Source organism: Elgaria multicarinata, chromosome 2 (assembly GCF_023053635.1).
Source record: "Elgaria multicarinata webbii isolate HBS135686 ecotype San Diego chromosome 2, rElgMul1.1.pri, whole genome shotgun sequence".
In the NCBI taxonomy this organism is placed as follows: Eukaryota; Metazoa; Chordata; class Lepidosauria; order Squamata; family Anguidae; genus Elgaria; species Elgaria multicarinata.
The window spans coordinates 44839716-44858355 of NC_086172.1; the positions used below are offsets into that span (position 1 = coordinate 44839716).

The 18640-nt window shown below is 42.5% G+C and overlaps 1 protein-coding gene across 1 annotated transcript in view; it reads right to left on the reverse strand.

Annotated features, from left to right (window-relative positions):
* B3GALT1 (beta-1,3-galactosyltransferase 1) overlaps window positions 1-18640 on the reverse strand; it is a 390243-nt gene that overhangs the window by 61641 nt on the left and 309962 nt on the right. The window lies entirely within an intron of this gene.

The following is an 18640-nucleotide window of genomic DNA, read 5'->3' on the forward strand; positions in this document are numbered from 1 at the left end:
TTCCCTCACCTTTAGGTTCCCCCCTTCTTCTTCATTTTATCCTATATTTTAAAAATAGAGGTTTTGTGTCAATAAATAAAATTATTAAGCCTGGTATGACCGAGATGCAGCTAAATATTCTTCCACATAATAAAGGACCCCCCAAAACAAACAAAAGGAAAGGCATTTCATACATTTATATATGTACATTCTCTGTCTCTTGATGTTGTAATGTGCAAGCACGTAACTAGGTTCAAAACAGAACAAATTCCCCGGAGAATGGTGTCTATATTAATCAAAGTGGCAAGATTATATGTAACCATTCTTAGAATTTCGCTGACTCTTAAAACTACCCTATGCTAAAAATTAGCAGCTGAGAAGTTGGCTATATTTAGGTATACTTCCTGTGTAGAACTCAATATATGTCACTGTCAGAAACAAGAGACCCAGACACACAGGCTATTGAGATATTGACTCATAAGATGAGTCAATCCGATATACACTTACTTGTAAGTCTGTTTCACTGAACGCAATGGAACTTGTGCAGAGCATTGGCACATCTTGTAGTAATGTCCACAGGATATGCAATCAATGCTCTGGCTCCAAGCCATGGTCTGAAGGCACATGACTCAACTCAGCTCTGTCTGGCTTTGGTGGGGGTGGGGCAAGAAGTGAAGGCTGGTGGTTCTGATTTTGGTGGGGCTGGGAATCTATTCAGGGGCCCTTTCTACACCTAAGGGTTATCCCAGGAAAATGGAGGGATCATCTTTGCCTGCTCCTGGGATCCCCTGTGTGGCTTTTGGATGCACAGGGATGATCCCTGGTGTAGACATACCCTAGGTTTCGGTCAGAGCCAGCCAGGCTTCTCAAAGAGGTCTCCAAGGTGCTGAACCCTATCTTCTAAATCAGTTCACCTTGGACAGCTCCTTTAAAGTTCTGGCTGGTTCTGACCGAAACCCAGAGTGGATTCACAGCCCCACCGAAATGGGAGCCATCAGCCTCCACAAGTGGGAGACCATCTGGAAGTCCCATATATACCACTTGAAGTTCCATACAGGAAGAAAAGAAGAATATACCCGTATTTCTTCGATTGTAAGACACCATCGATTGTAAGACGCACACTAATTTCAGTACAACTAACATAAAAAAAGCTTTGATTCTAAGAAATAATAAACACACCCACGATTCTAAGACGCACCCCATTTTTAGAGATGTTTAAATGGGAAAAAGTGTGTCTTAGAATTGAAGAAATACAGTAAATCTAGTAAATGTTGAAACAGTATTAGACTGGTAGGGCTCAAAAATAAATCTCTATGCTTTTTCGTTACCTGAGAGTACTTTAGCTACAAAGGGAGTAGATGCGCATGACTAACGTTGACTACAATGCTACCATTTCTGTTTTGCAAGGTTCTACAGACAGGTTCACCAAGCCTGAAAAACACTGTGAATTGTGGTATGCAAGCTGCGCTTGGCTTGGTCCTGACATTGCTCCTGCTGGCAGGAGCATCCACTGAGCAGATGCTCAGGGTTAAAAGTTGCATGGAGAGCCTGCATGGATCAGCTCCGGGATTTTTCTTATTGTTGTTTAAAATTGCTTAGAAATGTGTGAGGTCTTGTTTATATGCTTGTATTTATACGATGTGTAATATTGCATTTTTAAGGCTTTTAATCTTTGTAAATGACCCAGAGAGTTTCGATTATGGGGTGGTATAGACATTTAAAAAGGAAATGGATGGAGACGATTTTCCTTTTCAGAAAGTTGCCCTCCACATGTAGAGGGCATCAAAAATGGTGATGGGCAGAGCTAGCACACTCTGTCCCTGACGTGTTCAGAAACAGAAGTCCTCAGAATAGGACTTCTGTTGTGTGAGCATTCTATTGATAAAATCACAGTCCTGGAAAGGAAAAGTTCCCTTGAATGTTTGTCATTTAAACAGCAACAGTTTCCTTTACATGGTAGTCAAGGCTGCTATGTCTGCACACTGTTTTTTGCTAAGCTGTAAAAGATAGACACATGACTGCAAACATGCAGCCAAACGCAGCCTTTGGTGGGTGTCCACTGCAAGGGTAAGGCCTAAGCAGGATATTGCACGATGAAAGTGGTATGAAAGTGGTATATAAAAGGCAGGAGCCACACCAAGCAGGATATACTGGTATGGAAGCGGTATATGGTATGTGTCAATGGGCCCCAACAGTTGTCAGTGCATTTCAATACCACTATAAAGCAGTAGTGGGGCTCCTGCCTTTTATATACCACTTTCATACCGCTTTCATTGTGCAACATCCTGCTTGGTGTAGACCAGGCCCAAGGGACCATGCCTTTTTGCATTTACCACAATAAACATAACTGCTGTGTAAAGTGTGAACCAGAAGGATTTGTTCAGAACAAGTTAGCCTTCTGCTAATTATTGTAATTACACTGGAAAGTCTGTGGAGTCATTTCAGAAGAATAATTTGCTTATTTGGGGAGAAGTGGGAGGAAATTTAATCATATCACCACACCTTCAATGGTCACAAGAAGTGGGCCCCGCTCTACCATCAATCCAGTTTTCCCTTATGAACTAGCAGGACAATTACTTTTGTAGCAACTTTTCAAAAGCAAGAGTATATGTTATCCCTCTCAGCTGAAAAAGGGATTAAAATAAATATAATTATAATTTACTACCCTGCAATTTCCCAGCACATGTTGGGCCCAGAATGCAACACTGGTACTGAGGCCTCAATTCCACAGCTCTATCATTAAAATAACACTCTAGCATATGCTCCTAAAATCTTACTGAAATCTTGCCAAAAATTTTGGAATAGATCCCCCCCCTGACAACATATAAAACAGTGGCAAAATAACAATTCGAATGGTACAAAACTCTTGCACGCATGCGTACACTCTCTCTCACACACCCTGTTAAACAGTACTTAGGGGTTGAAGCTCAACTGTTCAAATACTATTGTGCTTGAATAATAATGGCATGCAAAGTACAAGAAAGAAATTCAGAGCTAAAGCCTCTTTCTCATCTGAAATATAGCAGTTAGCTGCTGGAAGAACAATTTTCCCTCTGCCTTTGTGGAACGAAATAAGGATGTTCAGCATGTGCATTATAAATATTCTAAATAAAGCCGTTCTTAAAATGTTACATTAAATTGGATTTGTTTGAGTAGGGTGTGAATTCATTATGTTCGCTGCAAGACTTCACTTTACTTTGTGGCAATAAAGCTGAGAAATAATTGAACTAGGCTAGTATTAAACACAAGCAAACTAAACCCACATTTGAGATATGACAGGGAAAGTTGATGGGGGAGAGGGGAAAGGGGGCATAAAGCCTCGACCATTAAAAAAAGATCTACTTCCTGTAGGCCATCACCCCATTCCAAAGCCTGGGAGTTGTAGTCCAACACATCTGAGGGCACCAGGTTGGGGGAACCTGGCCTTGCAGATGCTGCAACATGCAAATGGAGCTCTTCTAACTGTGGGCAGTCTCATTCACTTCAATGGGTGTGCGTGTAGAGATAGATTAGTTTACCAACTAATAAACTCTTGGTGGCAAACTGATTGGTTTGTTCTGCCAAGTGGGAAGGAGAAATGACACTACATAGAGTGACCATATGAAAAGGAGGACAGGCCTCCTGTATCTTTAACAGTTGAATTGAAAAGGGAATTTCAGCAAGTTCTCCATATATACAAATGTCATGAAATATTTTTGTAAGCGCTGTGAGAGCCTTTTTTGGCTGAATGGTGGGATAAAAATGCTTAAATAAATAAAATAAATAAATAAATGACACCTGCTGAAATTTCCTTTTCTATGCAACTCTTAAAGATACAGGAGCCCTGTCCTCCTTTTCATATGGTCACCCTAGTGGCACTAAATATCAGGTGCAGATATATTGGAAAAGGTTGGGTAGAATGGTGACCTGTAAACACCTATGGTCTGCATGAAGACGCAGGACTGTTGTCTTCATTGAAGTGAATTGGGAACCCTTGCTAAGTAGGTAGGTGTGTGTATATTGGAATTCCTACAGTTAAGGATGATGATGGAGAAATCTGCAGCGGAATCAAATGAGTTTAGATTCCTGTGAATATGACCTGAGGATTCTGCAGCTGGCTGGCTTTTCCTGAATCACACAGATTTCTTGGACTTGTGGACTGGTTTTTTTTTACTTTCTGAATTTTAATGCAAATATAGTAGATAAATAAATAAATAAATAAACCACCAGCCAAAAATGCACATTTCCCCATAAGCCAAAGTATGAAAATGCATATTTTGGGGTGATTCGCCCATTTTCATAAGTGCAAATGTGGGAAATGGGAAAAAAATCCAGTTCTACCAACGAGTGGACGATAGAATGAAAGGCACCTGACAATCCTTGAAATGCAGGTGGGACAGTTTGTACAAAATCCGTACATCCTAGTTACAGGACATCATTGTATTAGTATGTGGATACTAATGTGGAAAGTTCTTGTATTGACTTGTAAAGCCCTAAGTGGCTCAGGGCCAAGTTACTGAAGGATTGTCTCCTTCCATATATATCTGCCCAGACATTAAGGTAATCTTCAAGTCTTCTGGTGTCTCCACTAAACTAAGTGAGGTAAGTGGCTACTGTAGAGAAGGTCTTTTCAGTGATGGCATCCAATTGTAGAATGCCCTCCCCAGATTGGCTCACCCAGCACCTGTGTTGCAATCTTGTCTTGACTGAGGGTTACCCAGCCAAAATCCCCATAAACTCTTGTGATAGAATGTTTGGTAGGACATAGACCTATCTGTGCTCAGAAGAAGACTGTTTTCAGTTTAGAATGCTGAAGGGTTTTATTTGGACTTGATTTCTAGATTAATATGTGGATCAGAACACAGTTATCCTTCAGTTTTCCCATTTCGCTGAATTTTGCAAGACAATTCTTGGATCAAAAAACACAAAAGAATTGTCTAAAAATGCATTAAAAGGCATTAAAAAGCCATATCTTAGGGTAAAATGCATACCAAAATGTGTATTTTGTGGGGGGAAATGTGCATTTTCATAAGTGCGCTCTTTAAAAATATTTATTTATTTATTTATTGCATTTTTATACCGCCCAATAGCCGAAGCTTTCTGATCATAGGTTGATGTGGAAATGGAATGGAATGGAGACATGAGAAACTTGACATGGATTGAAAACAGATGGATTCATCTATCCCTGGTTTACGGTAGACTCAAAGCCGCCCGTGACAGCCACTGAGGTGATCTCATTTCACACTACTTAAGTTAAAAGCCACTTTGCAGCCGTAAAAGCAGCACAGTTTCTAATCTCCTCTTCCCTTTCTCTAAAAGTGCCGTATACTACAGTCCTCCATTGTAAATACAACCTTTTGCCTATGTCTTCATTCTCCAGTTGCTTTGATCAATATATATGAGGCCCTTAAAATGACTATTCAAGACCCCAAAGCGAACCACCTCACGTGTGTTCCCAAAGTGGTACTTATCCAGTCCAGGGATTTTATGAGTATTGTAGACCACATTCAGAGGCCGTCCTGCCAAAGACTAATCCAAAATGCTTGGATAACTTAAAACACATACAAACAACCGCAGCTGAGCTGTGCTACTGTTATTTTCTCGCTTCCCATTCTGAGGTAACCGGGCTGTCTTTGTTTGTCTTTGCCAAGTGCTTGGTTCATTAATGTTGGGTAACTGCACCTGTAATACATTATACGAGGCATGAATAGTACCAATGTGAGAAACGCCAACATAAATAATGAAAATTGACATTACTATAATGTGCCAAAAAAGCAGTCAAATCAGGACTTCATCAATGTATATCATACTAATAATGCCTAGAGTGAAGGAAATAATTCATAATGAATAATTTATTTGACGAATTTAGCCTCTCTGTTTCTCCGCTGCTGTAATGCCAGTAATTAGGCTGTGATTTCCCAACATCATTCATATTTATTTGACTTTTTGTTATGGATTGATGGTAGTTAGTGAAAAACATAGCCCACAACGCTTTGGCTATAGCTCACTTGACTTAATTCCAAATTCATTGTATCAGTTTCCTGACTAAAGTGATTGCTGTGGCTACCCAGGGTGACTTTACACTTTCCCCCTCTCTTTAACAGGAACGTTGAAGCCCCTGCCCATTTGTTTTGAGGGATGAGTTGGTAGGATGGAGTTGAACTCAGGAGAAGAAAAGACTCCACCAGAATGTATGAAACATATGACTATGTTTATATTTTGAGCCTGGATGAGAGTCAAGAGGTATTTAGGCCTTGTTTTTGTAGGAGACATTGTAGATAGAGTGTCACAGGAAGTTGCCTTAGACTGAGTCAAATTGTTTGGTCCATTTACCTCAGTATTGTCTACTTTGCTTGGTGGTGCTTTTGCAATGTCTCCAGTGGAGATCACTCCCATCATCTGCTACCTGGTTCTTCCAGGTGTAGATGTCAGGGCTTGAACTTGGGACTTCCTGTACGTAAAGCATTTGGTCTGCCATTGAGCTATGGTATGTGCAAGCATAGGAGGCCATCTTATGCCAAGTCAGATCACTGGTCCATCTAGCATAATCTTGTCAACATTGACTAGCAGCGGCAGCTCTCCAGGGTTTCAGGCAAGAGTCTTTCCCAGCTCTGCCAGGGATTGAAACTGGGACCTTTTCAATGCAAAACAAATTCTCTGCCACTAAGACTCAAAGGTGAGTGGGGCTTTGTTCCTCCCAATATCCGTCAGATTTTGTGGGGTGGCTCTCCTTTATTCTAAACAGCACAATAAGCTAATGGCGGCCACCATTAGCCAATCATGGGGAAATTACGGCCGTAAATTGCATAGTTTATGGCATTTGTGGCTGTAAAGCACAATTTACATAGAAGGAAGTGCTTTACAGCTGCAGATGCCATAAATTATGCAATTTACGGCTGTAATTTTCCCGTGATTGGCTAATGGCAGCTGCCGTTAGCTTATTATGCCATTGATAATGGAGATAAGCCACTCTGTGGGAAATCCAGCAGACCCAGAGGTGAGTGGAGCTGGTCTGCAGCAGACTTTGCAGGTCGGGTTCTTGAGAATCCGGCCTTATTTGAGTCCACAGCGGATTTCTGCGCCATCCCTACTAAGAGGCCCCTAGACTTGCTCCTCCTTGTCACCTTTGCAATCCGCTTGTTCACCTGCCCCTTGCTCTAGCCCAGACAACAGTGCTGGTGAGATGGAGGAGCAGGAGATGCCATTGCCTGCTTGTTCACAGGCTCTCTCCTTGTCAAGCAAGCAGGTGGTAGTAATGCTGAGAAAGAGGAGGAGCAATTGCAGCTGTGCCAATGGTAGTGAGAAGATAAACTGTAAGGCTGTGTTTTACCTCCAAAACCTGGCATTGGATTAATAGTGATGGAGGGGAGACGGTGGACTAATCTATACCTGCAGCCCTTTCGCAATGGAAGAGGGCTGCTTCTGAATGTTCCCTGCTTCCACAATCGGCGCTCAAGGGGTACACGTGACCAATGTTTACCACAATTACATGCCATTGTGGGAGCATGAGGGCACTGTTATGGCGCTTGCCATAATATATGATATATATATATATATATATGTATATCAGTGGAAGTGGGTACAGGGCAGAGGTAGATTTTTTTAATGACTAATGAGGGATGTGCATGAGCACAGATGTGTGGCAACACATGGGAAGATATGAACTCTGTTGAATATGTGCTCCTGCGCAGATATATGCTTGTATTAAAAACAAACCAACAAGCACACTCAGTGTTAAAACATGCCAATACCCATCGAAAACATGTGTTGACAATGGCGAACAGGTCCACTCCCACACACCTTTGATACTCATGCACACACCCCTCACAGCTGATTGGCTGTTCGCTGAACCCAGAACTCAAGGCAAACAGCAACGACCTTGCAAAGGGGGCCCACACTGCAAGCGTTCTTCAGAATGGACACGAGAGAGCCAGAAAAAACATGACCAAAGGGGGAAAACTGAGAGGTGGAGCCGAGATCACTGAGGGACCAGGTGAACGTCATGTGGTCTGTTAGTGATGACAGTGGCCCTATTCAGAAGACACCTTAAACCATGGCTTTAACTGTGGTGGTTAAGCCAAAAGCCAGGCTTTATTCAGAAGACACCTTAAACCACAGCTTTAAGCATGGTGAATAAAGCAAAAAGCCTTATTCATTATGGTTAAAGCTACGGTTTAAGGTGTCTTCTGAACATGGCCTGGCTTTCTGGCTTAACCACCCTGGTTAAAGCCATGGTTTAAGGTGTCTTCTGAACAGGTCCTGTGATACAGTCCTGCAATAAATGGCTGGTGTAGACTCCCCCTGTAAGACTGCCACTCCTGTCACTTCACAGTGTGGTAAGAGAGATGGGTTACTACAGGTGACCATTTACAATATCAAGTGGTCAATTTCTGCAGTGAACATCCAATGACATGGAGAGACAGTTGTCTGCATGGTCCACCAATGTGGTGTGAAGAATTATAGTGCTCCTCTGCTCCCCCTGATTTCAGACTGAGCACATAATTGGGGTAAAGTTCTCCAATAAAATAAAATAAAATAAAATAATGGGCTCTTTGGGAGGTGGTGTGTGTCCACTAAGGTCATCTCATTGCATCACAGGGTGCATTTAAACTATGAAGTTTATATTTTTTGTTCTTAAGTACAAACACAACGAAATGAAAAGACTTGAAGTATACCATCGTAGAAGGAGATAATATGACAAACTAGAAACACATCTTAAATACCAATTAAAAAAAGCTTACATTTGAAGAAAACCACCTGTCATTGCTTAAGGAAACTCTAAATAATATACACGTGTGTGTGTGTGTGTGTGTCAAATTGCATTCCTTCCCAAAAAATTTTTTAAAAGGGAAATGATTTATTTACACTTTTAATCTCAATCATTATTTTTCTCTTTAACTGTTCCTTTTAAATGGTGAAATGGTAAACTGCTCCTTTCTTTTCCTTGTGTTTTCTTTTGACTAGTTTTTAGATTGCAGCCTTCTGTTTTTATGTAAGCTTGTAAGCAGTCATGCAATTGATGGCTTACATAAGCAATTCTGATCATCATGATCAAACCTTCAGAAAATCTATGTCTGTGCTCAGTCCAGCTACAAGCAGTAGAGGATATAATAGCTCTGAAAGCCCTCGATACATTCTGCAGCGAAAATGGCAGCTGTCATGTATAGACTCTTCATATCAATTTAGGATTCTGTTGGCATGAAAACTGGGACGCATCGGATTGCAAGTCTTTACTGAAATATTTCTCCCAGGTGCTGAACTGAACGCTCACAAAAATGGCCCCAAGAATTCCTTTGGGTACAGTTAGAGGAAAATAAGGGGCTTATTGCATCGTTAACAAAATGTTATTGTCCAAAATGGGAAACAGCGTGCATGATATGTGGACCTTAGAAACTCTAGGACAGCCTTCCAACAACCTGGAGCCTGCGGTCTGTCCAGATTGGACACCAACTCCCATCAATCCCAGCCAGTATGGCCAATGTTATAGTAGTTACAAGTTCGGTAGCAGAGCACCCACTTTGGATGCAGAAGATCCCAGGTTCAATCCTTGGCATTTCCAGTCCAGAAAAGGGGCTTCAAGCAGCAGGGCTGGGAATTCTAGGAAGTTAAAAAAAAAAAAAAAAAAAGTTCTGCGACTCAGGAAAAGCTGCAGAATCCATGGGTTGGATTCATTTAATCCCATTGTAGATTTCTCTGAAATCTAGAGTCCAGTACTAATTCCACCCAGATGTCAACCCAGAGACATGGTAGTAGCAATGGCTGTTGATATAGCAAGAATGGGCTTCATGACTGAATGAGGATCCAACTCTCCGTCGTTGAGAACCGTCACACTGGGTCTTTCTGCATCACATTGCTAGACAGTTCCAAGATGCTTGTAAGAATGTATGGCGGAAACCTATTTTTTAAATTATTTATTTGTTACATATATAACCCAACTTTTCCTCCAAGGAGCCCAAGGTGGCCTGCATGACCCGTCCTCTCCATTCTATCCTCACGACAACCCTGTCAGGTAGTTTAGGTCGAGAGTCAGTGGGCCTTTCTACACTTCCCGGTGTTCTAGGAGGGAGGGGGGAGAGGATCTCACGGTATTTGGTTTGCGAGATCCTGCCTTTTGTCCACATGCATGTGTGACATCCTGGGAGGAAGAAGGGAAGTCGTACCCGCCATTTTCTTTTTTTCAACAAAGAAGAGAGCACTTGCGCTACAACAAAAGTAAAAAAAAACACCCCACTCCCGCTCCCCCCCTCGATGGGCACGGAGCACCTGAACAGCTCCATGCCCTGTTCCTGCTGCCTCGCGTTTACTCGCGAGGAGGCGGGACAAAGCCGGGATGGGCGCCCACACATCTCCTGCAGTCTCAGGATGATCCCAAGACCGTGGGAAGAATTGGGCTAAAAGTGTTCCCAGATATCCCGGGGGAATGGAGGGATCATCCCTTCCTGCACCCGGGATCCCCTGTGTGTCATGTGGATGTACAGGGATGATCCAGGGACAATCCTGGATAAAGACTGGTATAGACATGCCCAGTGACTGGCTCAAAGTCACCCAGTAAGCTTTGTAAAGCTGAGTGGAGAGATGAATCTGGGTCTCCCCAGTCCTGCACTCTGACCACTACTCCACACTTGCTCTCTGGTATCTTTAGCACAGCTTATTACATGGAGCAGCTACCACATTCCAGCAGAAGTGGCGTACAAATACATAACGAAGAGGACACTGTTGGTGGATGAGACATTAGGTGCTCAGTGGCAGCCTCCACTTGATACGATGGTCTCATAACTATTCCTCTGTGCATTGGGTACTTTGATTTGACTTCTGCACTCCTGAAGATACTCAGGGCCATTAGGAAGAAAACAAATGCTGCTGATTGCTGCTTAGTGAATCCTAACATTAAAGCCTGGTGTCCAGTGGGTGTGAATCCAATTAGCAATTTGATCTATGTCCTTGTCATAGGAATACTGCTGCTTACATCACAGTTATAGTTGTGAGTTATCCCTGGTGTAATGGAAAATATTTTGGACTACCCTGGTCTTAAATGGGCAATTGAGACCCAATAGCTTTATAAACATCCTGCTCCTGGTAGAGAGGAAAACTGCTAGAATTGGCTAGTTGTTGTGGATCAACCCAGCAGCCTGCATTTCGGGGCTCTCCTCAGGGGCGTGGCTACGGGGACTATCATGATGAGCATCTGCACTTCAATGTCCACCACTGCACAACTGGAAACTGGTGTAAATATGCATGTATATGTATTTTATTGTTGTAAGCTGCCTTGTGAGGGCTTTTGCCCTGAAAGGTGGCCGAGAAATGTTTAAAATTAATGAATGAATTAATTAAAATTTATATTTGGATGAGATGACCGGAAATGTCATCACCATCAGCTGGAGATGGACCTACCAACATCTTTCTCTTCTCTGGAGTCACCCATTTTATCACGTTGACGTCACAACTATTTGCTGTTACACTTTGGCGGAAGGAGCTTCTCTCACTCCTCTGAAGCCTATCCCTTTCAGATATACCACAAAAGGAAGGAGAGGGACATTGGAGGTGCTTTGGCAGAGGTAAAAGCATCATGACCTTCATGATGACCTTCATGATGTGTACGTACATTCCCATCAGGGCATGCATCTGCAGCTATATCCATTGCACAGGTGGGTCTTCCAGCTGCTGAGCCAGGACAAATACGCTTACAGTGTTAGACAATTCCCTGATATGTGGGGTGAGTTAACTTTGAGCAATGGACTTTTCCAACACTGCCCTGCTGGACGGCAGGCTTGGATCGAAAACCACAAAGGCTCAGGAGGCTTTTGAGGGGAAGGGCTTTGGCATTGTCTAACGATTTAGGCAGAGCTTTATTTCACACTTCATTTAGTTAGATGATTGGGACTGGAAATGAAAAGTGGGGAAAATGTGCCAATCTCTTTTAAACGACTTACTGTGTGTGGTTTTATTGTCTCCTCTTCTGGGGGCCAGGACAAGTTTCTAGCAATCTATGGATATTTTGCCAGGCCATCTCCATAATCCATTATAGGTAGTTGCTGCTGCTGTTATTTTCCAGTGAGCAAAAGAAGTTGTGCCTTCAGTACAAGAATTCAATAGGCGGTGTGTGTGTGTGTGTTTCAATGAGTAGGAAGCTGTATTGATCTGTCTGTAGCAGGCAGTGGTGTAGAGCAGCCAGAGTGCACAGGGATGCAGCTCTGGGGCTTTTTGATTAGCAGGGATGTTGATGTCACCTGCCACCTCCCCAAGACTTCCCTGTTCCCTTTCGTGGGTGGCTCTGATTTTGATGGGGCTATGATTCTGCTCTCGGTTTCGGTCAGAAACAGCCAAAACTCTATAGGAGGTATGGATTCAGCACCTTGGAGAGCTCCTTTAGAGTTCTGACTGAAGCCCAGAATGGATTCACAGCCCCACCAAAATTGGAGCCTCCAGCATCCACTGATACTCTGCATGCAGAATATCCCAGGTTCAATCCCTGACACTTCCAATTAAAACAAAGGACTTCAAGTTACAGGTAGCAGGGAAAGGCCTCTTTCTGCCTTAGACTTTGGATAGCTGCAGCCCATCAATATGGGTCAGGTGTAGGTGATCTGCAGTCCTCCAGAAGTTTTGGACTACAGCTCCCACAAGTCCTAGCTAGTATGGCCAATGGTTGTAGTCCAAAATATCTGGAGGGCATCAGATGGCCTACCCCTGAAGTAGATAATACAGGACCTCCAAACCAATGGTCTGTCCCAGTATACGGCAAAATCCCCCTGATTTCAGTGGCATGTTGTTTGAGGGTTGTACTGTTCCTGTGCGAAGGGTTTCTCTTTATCACAGGATGTATCTTCCCACTGCAGTTAATCCTCATGCACTATGGACGATACCCTCCCAAGCTGCATCCAGAGCCTATTACTCTAGCAGGAGGAGGGGCACTTTTCTCTGCAATGAAAAAGGGATAATTATGAGCAAGAGTTAAAGATTACACATCCCATGAGTCCTGCTTGTTTAAGCAGAAGGTTTGGTAGACTACAATAAAGCTCAGTGCAGAGTTGCATGTGGCTTTTCTACCATTACTGCATTCAGGCAGAGGAATATTTAGTAAAAAATAAATAAAAGAAAAATACACTTGCTGTGGCAGCACTGGATCAATACTGGCGTATGTTGAATAATAGCAAACACTTTGTTTTCCGGCCCTGATCCCCCAGTTTCTTTGATTGTCATGACTAAGCAATAGGAAGTTGTGACAGGTGAGCCAGGAGCTGAGACAAGGAGTCAATTCCAAGGCAAAGGAGTCAGAGTTAAGGGACATACAAAAACACGTGGCCTTCATGTTCAGATAGCCCAACAGGAAGCCTTTAAGAGCCCATCCAATGTAGGACAACTCATTAGCCAGTCTGGGGATGGCGGAAGTCCAAAGCCTAAGAGCTCTTGAGATGGGGAAAAATCATGTTCCCTTACCGTGGCTCTGTTTCCCAGTTCTCTTCTGTTTCTGCAACAAGCTTTAATTACATGAGGAAGAGAGCAGCGACCACATGGCTTGTTCAGCCTCAATGCAGTTGAATGGGACAGCACCCTCTAGTGGGAATTTTATAGTGCAACTTTGCCTGTACACAGCTGGAAAACCAGACAAATAGTCAGGTTTTCTGAGGTTTTATTTTTGTGCTATAACGGGAAAATGGAGCGGGGGATGCATCGTCAGAATAATCGTCCATGAGTGGCCAGTAATGAGTGTGCGATAAGATGTGCATTTAAAGGCTCTCTAAGAAAGATGTTCCATGCTGCATTTTTTTTTATAGTAAACTGCGCAGGACAACTACACACAGAACCAATGGTTTTGGCCACAACAGCTACTAGAATCATAGAGTTGTGCTTTTATAAATAGTTGTGCTTTTATATTGTATTTTATATCATGTTTTTATACTGTTGTTTTATACTTTGAATGGTATTAATTTTTGTGAACTGCCCAGAGAGCTGCAGCTTTTGGGCAGTATAGAAATGCAATAAATAAATAAATAAAGTTGGAAGGTGACCCCAAAGGTCATCTAGTCCAACCCCTGCTGACAGAATCAGAGGTGGAACCTAGCAACCACAATGCCCCCATCCCACATCTGGCAAATGTAAAGGATTTAGCTCTCTCTTCTCCCTTACCAGCCCTATATCTTCCGCTTCAGTCTCTTCCCAAGCTGGGTTGTCTTTTTATGTGGATCTGGAGATTCAAAAGTAAGCAAATTCTGCTGTCTTGACCACTGTAGGAAACTGTCTCTAATTACCTCCTGTGGAGAGCATGTCATGAGGTAGCTTAGCAACCAGAAAACTCTTGGCCTCAATACTTGGCAAAATGACCATTCAAGCTGTGACTAAAACACTAAGCTCCACCGGATATATGGGACATTTGTCATGGGTACTGGACTGGACTTGCACTCGCAAAGCTGCCTCATATTGTCGCAGAACAGAGAAGGATCCTGCATTTAGAATCTGCCACAGTTTAAACTTTGGATGCATTTTTGGAACTGAATTTATTCACTCAGCTTTCTCTACACACGTAGATTATTGGAACTTGGAGACTTCAAATGCCTCCCCAATGCAGAAGCCATTCAAAATCTAGAATGAAAATCTCTTACAAACACAGAACAATGCCGTTGTATTTTATGCGGATAAATGGATAAAATAGCAAATATTCATGAAACAACTTTATCTGGTATTCTTAAGAAAGTTTTCAAAAGATAGCTTGAGAACAATAAAACCCACAAACAGCCAATTCCATTTTATACTCAGAATACAGTAATTTACACACACTCACATTTGTTTACACACACACTTCCTCTTCTTCCTTTCATGCTTGATTAGGGATGTCAGAAAAATCCATAACGGACTCAAATGGGTTCTGATTTCTGTGAATTGGTTTTATCCATGTCATGTGGATTCTGCGGACTTTCGGACTTTTTGTTTTTGTTTTATTTTGGGGGTGGGTGGGATTTGAACTAATGCACATTCACTGATACATGCATTTGTGCTAATAATAGGGTGGCCATATGGAAAGTAGGACAAGGCTCCTGTATCTTTAGCAGTTGCATAGAAAAGGGAATTTCAGCAGGTGAAATTTGTATGCATGCAGCACCTGGTGAAATTCCCTCTTCATCCCAACAGTTAAAGCTGCAGGCATCCTGCCTTCTTTTGTAGCTGGTCAGTCTAGAATAGCTCCTGCAGCTTTAACTCTTGTGATGAAGAGGGAATTTCACCAGGTGCTGTATGCACACAAATGACACCTGCTGAAATTCTCTTTTCTGTGCAACTGTTAAAGATAAAGGAGCCCTGTCCTCCTTTCCATATGGTCACCCTAGTTAATGAGCATTTGGAAACAGGAACAAAATTCTCTTGCATCCCTTAAAAAATCTGATTCCATCAATGAGCAAACAATGGAATGGAAGATGCCTGGCAATCAGTGTAACATAGGTGGAAAGGATTTAACAAAATCTGTACATCCCAACGACTGGGATAGTCTGTAATAAACCACACACCCCATTCTTTATTTGGACAGGATGTTGGGATTTAATTCAGATTTTTCCTGTTTGAAGCGATGTGTCCCATAGATCCATCGGGAGATGATCATGTGATGAATGATGTACTGACAACTAATGATGGTTATTTTATGTCCCAGCTAAATGAAAATTGTTTTGGTTGGCATGACAATAAAGTGGATTTCATCCTATCTTGCTTCTTCTTTGCTTTCCATTGAATTCATAGAAAGGCCGTACATCTCTGTACCAGGGGTGGGCTACTGCAGGAGGTCCTGCGACCATTTATGCACTCTGGATGCCCCCTCCCCTTTGCAGGAGCAACAATTAAAAAATAATAATTGGTGGTTTCCTGTTGAATGCTCCATAGTCCTATAGATGCCCTTTTGTTTAGTAATATATATATATATATTGTTGGTCACCACTGAATTCAGTGGCATGGCAGGAGCTGGTGGAAGCTGCACCAGGTGGGGGCCCCCAGCGGGGGCCACATGAGGTTTGCAGGGCACGTGTTGCCCACCCCTGCTCTCTATCTTGCAGTCATGGGGACTGTGATGTACAAAACAAAGTTACCTGCACACTAGGCATTGTGTGGGAAGTGATTCTAATGGATTGTAGGTGAAAGAAGTGAATGGCGAAATTTGCCCGCTCCTGAACTGTATGTGTGCAGCACAATCTATAACAGGTTCAGGAACGAGGTGAATGACCTCAGCACCAATGATCCAGCTGTTCTATCAATATACAACTTGCTCCTACTGAAGTCGATAGTAAAGTTCTCATCGATTTTAATTCTTGTATGCCACTTAAAACTGTGAGCATGTCATGAAACTCGGTCGGTGGAGCTTGAAGCATAGGCAGTAAAAAACGCACAACAAGACGCTTTTAATATTATCTATCTGATAACCCCTTTTCTTATCTGTTCTGTGGTCCTGAGATATTTTAGAATAGCTCCCATTTATTGCCAGTTATTTATAAATATATATTATTTATCTCATAAATAGAAATAAATATATTTATTTGCCTTTCAAGTATTTGATATATTTTTGTGTGCACAGATAATTTGATTCAGTGAATGAAACTATAGAGTACTGTACAGAGTACAGAAGCCTGCTAAGAGAAAAGGTGTGGGAGAGAGATAAAAAGTAAATAAATACACATTTACCTCTGACGTTTTTGCAGTTAAAGCATCATCTGCTTAATGCTAGATACAGTTTTTGTAATTTGTACAGCTCTTTGTTACTCCTCCAAAACAAAAGAGCTAAATAATTTGCATTTCTAATTACATATATTGATGGTTTTTGTTTTAAAAAACCATGGATACATTGCCACAGCACAAATATGTGAATTCAAGATGCATAAATCCATAGTTCTGGATTTTATGCCTTTATCTTAATCGCTTCTTTTTATACTCATAACAATGAACTACCCATTAATGTATATTTTCATACTAACTGTGAAACTTACTAAAAGATAGTCTGCCAAGGTCACAAATAAGATGTTTGTATTCAGAGTCATACCTATGCATAACGGAAAAGGAAATAATGTAGAATTCAGGTAGAATGAAGTAAAAGGTTGGGGAGTGGTAGATCTCAACCTTGTAGGGTCTTATAGGCAAGACACATGATTTTTACATATTCATCTCCATGTATTCTGGGGGCCCAAGGTGACCCACCCAACCAACTGAGCAATAGGCATGTGCTCCGCTCCGATTAGGAGCGGAGAAGCAGTAGCGAATTGGCTTGCTCCGCCTTACCCAAAGGCGGAGTAGAAGCAGACCGCGGACCCCTAGAAGCAAGGCGAAGAGAAGCGGCCATTTTTCAGAGCTCCTCTTTCAGGCGGAGCGCTCCAATCGCCATCTTGAAAATATTTCGCCCATAGGATTGCATTGCGGGAAATAATCGCGGATAACTGGGTTGTTTTTGAAGCTATCGTTCTGAAAATTCTTGTGCTCAGAGAGTCGTGGATGGGGGTCATTTTGAGACTACTCTCAGCTCTCTGTGTCGTGCGGGTCACGTGCTAGAATTTTTTTAAAATCGGGTAAACAAACGGACAGCGCGGGTCAAACGGCGGTTTTCGCCCATAGGATTGCATTGAGGAAAAGAACTGGGGATAACTGGGTTGTTTTTTAAGCTATCATTCTGAAAATTCTTGTGCACAGAGAGTCATAGATGGGGGTCATTTTGAGACTACTCTCACCTCTCTGCGTGGTGCGGGTTGCGCACTAGAATTTTTTAAAAAATCGGCGGGAAAAATACCTTTTTCAAAGGGCTGAGGGGCAGAGTCAGCTCCCGGTCATGATGATCCTAAAGTTGGAGGAGGGGATAGGCAAAACGGGTAACTTGGGATTCTGGGAAACTTCTCTTTCTTAATCTGAACGGACTTTTCCCAGTGTTTTTTAACACAGTAGCCCCACCAAATGCACAAACACAACCTGAAATCATATACTAAGCCAAGAAAAAGAGATAGAAACACAGCACTGCTACCCACCCTAACTTTGGGGAACAACTGAAAAGATGTGGTGCAAGGGGATGAGCTCCCCTAGGGCATCTCATTGTGGATGTGCCCCCACTCTCTCCTGTCCTGGAAGGCCATCAGAGCCTTCCAAAGAGAGTAACCCGGTGGAGCAATGCCTATCATGAGTCGAAGTGAGCGTTCTACTTCTCTTAGTGGTGGAGCAATGCCTATTATGAGTTGAAGTGAGCGTTTACTTCTCAGAGCTGTTGGTGAAGCAATGGCTTTCATGAGCTGAACTGGCAGCTGCTTCCCTCTCCCCCGGGCACGTCCCCCTATTACTGGTAAAAGACAGATATAGCCTTTTTTAAAAAGTTCTTCTTGTTGTTTATTCAGCAACACTGCTGCTTTTAATTCCACCCCTCCTTTGTTTATTTATTTATTTATTCCATTTTATATGCATTACTGGCTTATCCTTGGCTCACTTCCTTATGCCCCCAGAAATGCCAGCTGCATGCCTGCCTGCCTTCCCTCCCTCCTCCCCTGCCCACCTCGCAGGGATGTTGTGTGTGTGTGGCTTTGACTCAGGGGAGAAGTCCTTCCTGCGCTCACTTGGAGTTTTGGAAGTTCCAAATTTTGCAGGTTTAAGTCCCACCAAAAATCAGGGGATGATGGGACTGCCTTGAGTCTCGGCGTGCGTATGTATCCCTGGATAAGCTTTCATGGTGGTGAGTTTG